The 4,080-nt window shown below is 39.7% G+C and overlaps 1 pseudogene; it reads left to right on the forward strand.

The window, feature by feature from the left end:
* Positions 1-575: 575 nt before the first annotated feature.
* Positions 576-2,089, forward strand: LOC102841061 (annotated as a pseudogene).
* Positions 2,090-4,080: the final 1,991 nt, after the last annotated feature.

The raw sequence follows: 4,080 nt of genomic DNA on the forward strand, positions 1-4,080 counted from the left end.
CCTAAATGCACATCAACAGAATGACTAAACTTTGATACATACACATTATGGAATTCTATAAAATGATGAAGAATAATGATGAATCTGTGAAGCACCTAACAACATGGTTGAACCTGGAGGTTATTATGCTGAGTGAAATTGGTCAGTCACAAAAGGACAAACATTGTATGAAACCAATGTTATAAAAAGTTAAAGATTTTCTTGATAAACAATCTGTGATGGTTACACAGGGATGGAGGAAATTATTCACGGGCTAGAGGGCAGACACATATTACCATGGGTGACAGGACAGGCAATATACAAGAGGAGATTATCAGACGAAAGACGAAGGTAGTGGTGATGCATGGAGGGGATTGTAATCATTGCAATGAAACGAAATACGATAGGATGAATGTAAAACTGATGTTCTCCCATGTAAACCAACATAATTCACACAAAAAAAAGATGGACTCCCACACCTTCCATCAGGGTTTCGGCTTGGGGTCACCCCTGGTGGGCGACTCTTGAATCTTGAGGAAGATCCCTAGAATCCTGACTGCTCCAGAGTTGTAGTGGCCTGCTGGGCAGGCTGAAAGATGGCAGCGGCAGCGGTGGCATCAGTCCATGCAAATTCTAGTTCTCATTTGTCAAACAGCTTAACCAAACCATCAAGGTCAAATGGAAATATAGTTCACCATTCTTCATCTCCATATGTAGTATATCCACCTGATAAGCCTTTTCTTAATAGTGATACGCGACGCTCCCCAAATAAGCCTGCATTTGCCTGTCCAGAAAGCAACAGTAGAGCCATATTTTCTGCTTTGAAGAATCTTCAAGAGAAGATTCACCATCTGGAACTTGAAAGAATTCAGGCAGAAGAAAGTGTGAAAACTTTGTCTAGCTAGAGAAACAAGTGACTACAAGAAAGTACTGAATGAACAGATACAGGAAAGGGAAAATTCAAAGAATGAGGAATCAAGAACTGGCTTCTCAGTTGTTAGCTGCAGAAAATAAATGTAATGTTTTAGAAAAACAGCTGGAATACATGAGAAATATGATAAAGCATGCAGAAACGGAGAGGACATCTGTCTTAGAGAAACAGGTTTCCTTAGAAAGAGAATGACAACAAGATCAAACTCATGTTCATACCAGACTTGAGAAATTGGATCTTCTTGAACAGGAGTATAACAAACTCACCACAATGCAAGTCCTTGCGGGGCAAAAAAAAAAAAAAAAAAAGCAAGAGTTAGAAGCAAAGCTCTGTGAAGAACAAGAAAGGAAACGTATGCAAGTTAAGGCAGCCCAGTTGCAGACTGGTCTAGAAACAAATAGGCTTATCTCTGAAGATTAAAACATCTCCATATGTTGCCAGTACAAGAAGAATTAAAAAAAAAAAAAAAAAGAAGTCAAAACCACCAGAAAAGAGAGGTTCTAGAAACTATTTGCTGCACAACCACATTATAGATTATGCTTGGGTGATATGCCATTTGTAGCTGGAAAGTCCACCAGCCCTAGCCATGCTGTAGCAGTCAATGTTCAGCATGTCTTGCATCTAATGAAGCAACACAATAAAGCCTTGTGCAATGATCGAGTAGTTAACAATGTTCCTTGAACAAAGCAAGTGTCTTCGTGATGTAGTAAAAGTAAGAAGATAACACCATCGTCCTCCAGCACCATGAATAAAGAGTTGTCAGAAGTCTTACCGACTTTGCAGGATGAATTTGGGCAAATGAGCTTTGATCACCAGCAGCTGACAAAACTTATCCAGGAATCACCAATTGTTGAAAGAAGACTTAGAGTGTGCATTGGAGACATTAGTTGGAAGGATGGAAGCAAAAGCCAATCAAATAACTAACGTTCGAAAATATCAAGCCCAGCTGGAGACACAGAAGATAGAAAAGCAGAGGAAAGGATTAAGAGGCACTAAAAAGTCTCTTGATGAAGAAGGAAACGGCAGCAGCTGTTTTTCTGGAACTACAGGGGCCACCAATAAGAAAGACTTTACCAGACTGAGACCTGGAGAAAAAATAGGAAAAATCTTCAGTTATTGAAGGACATGCAAACCATACAGAGTTCATTACAAATCAGTAGTTTGTTGTGGGATTACTGACTGGTACCGGTCATAAATTTTATTCAGATAACCTGTACTTCATCAAACAGATGTTACCAATTTACTTTCCAGGTAGGTCTCATACGCGTCTGTGGAATTAATTGATAACAGGTGTTAAAGAGACACAAGCTTCACTGAACTGTCTCCTTGGATTAGATAGCTCGGCTAAATGTTAAACCATTTACGTGGATACCAGGAGGGTTTTAAAGGCAGAGAAACCACATACACTCTCTTCTTTGTTTGAGATGGATTTGCTGTAGTGACATAATACACTTTGTAAAATACAATGACCAATTTTTTACTTGTGGGTGAGATTTTTAAAGACGTTATATATCTAAATAAAATTAGGTCTAAATTATTAAAAAAAAAAGATGAAGGTAGTGGGAGACCCAGGGAGGAATGCATAGTTAAAGTGAAGAGAGATAAATGATGTTAACTGTTCTACGTGGAGGGGATTGCAACCATGTAATGAATCAAAGTACATGAATTGTTGAATGTAAAACTCATGATCTATGCTGTAAACCTTCACTCAATTCACAATAAAAAGGTTTTCTTTTTTTTTTTACAAAAGAAACAGTGAAATGTAAAAAATATAAGAATTATTAACAGTTAAACATAGGAAGAAAAAAGAAGGATGGTACTACCACTGTGGTACCATAGTATAAGCACTGGCAGCATCGTTGGACTCAAGCGTGGCAACAATAGTGAGGTTGGCCCAGGATCGGGCAGTGTTTCCTTCTGTTGTGCATAAGGTCGCTATGAGTTGGTACCAACTCGATGGCACTTAACAACAACAACATGAACCACAAGGCCAGCAGTTCACGTCTACTAGCCACACTGTGGGTGAAAGATGAGGCTCTCTGCTCCCACAGAGATTTAAAAAGTCTTGGAAACCCTATGCAGGGTCGCTGTGAGTTGGTACCAACTTTATGACATTTAAAGCAATAGCCACCACCACCAGTTGCCGTGAAGTCGATTCTGAATCATAACGTCCCGTGTTTGTCAGAGAACTGTATTGTAAAGGATTTTGAATGGCTGAATTTTCAGAAGTAGATTGTTAGGTCTTTTTTCCATGGTACCTCAGGGTGCTCTCAAACCTCTGCTCTTTCAGTTAGCAGCAAAGTTTGTTAACCATTTGTACCACCCAGGGACTCCAACATTCTTATCCTTCATGGCTAAGGAGGACACTTGTAAGAATTATTGGTCAGGCTGTCTAAAAGAGTCCCATGTGAGATTTAATGATAGACATACTCTAACATTATATGACTAGTTTGGAGAGAGGTTAAGGTGGCCTTAAGGAGGCCTGGTAGCAAAGTGTGTTACGTATTGGACTGCTCACTGCAAGGTCAGAAGTTCAAACCCACCAGTCACTCCATAGGAGAAGGATGAGGCTGCTCCCATGAAGATTGACAGTCTTGGAAACCCGAAGGAACAGTTCTCTGTCCTGTAGGGACATGAGATGGAATCGACTTGATAGAAATGAACTTGGTTTGGATTTGGTTTAAGGTAAACACCCTAGAGATCACTTTTCTAAAAAAAAGATGTCATGGTATTGGAGCGAGTGATTTGTCTCAGAGATAAGAAGCTTAGTAAATTAACTCAGCTAATACTTAGTACTTGTTGTTGTGTTGTTAAGTGCTGTCAAGTGGATTTTGACTCATGGTGACCCTGTGTAGGGTTTCCGAGGATCAGCTGGTGAGTTTGAACTGCCAGCCTTGTGGTTCACACACAATCCTGTCCAGTGCTGATCCTACAGCGCCTCATCAGGAGTACTTAGTCACTGTTATATGAGCAGTTACTGTTCTTGATTATCCCTATAGAAGTAATTTGTTCTTTTCATATCTACTCTAAAGGTGAAATTAGTTGAAACTTCTTGGCCCTGGGTTTCACATGAGAGAACCAACATCATGTTGGTAGAGAAACCATCTAGAGAAAGAACCAAGAGGTGTCTTTCTCATTTTTTGTCTGTCTCTTTTTTGTTTTCAACAGGG

This window comes from Chrysochloris asiatica, unplaced genomic scaffold (genome assembly GCF_000296735.1).
Source record: "Chrysochloris asiatica unplaced genomic scaffold, ChrAsi1.0 scaffold00350, whole genome shotgun sequence".
In the NCBI taxonomy this organism is placed as follows: domain Eukaryota; kingdom Metazoa; phylum Chordata; class Mammalia; order Afrosoricida; family Chrysochloridae; genus Chrysochloris; species Chrysochloris asiatica.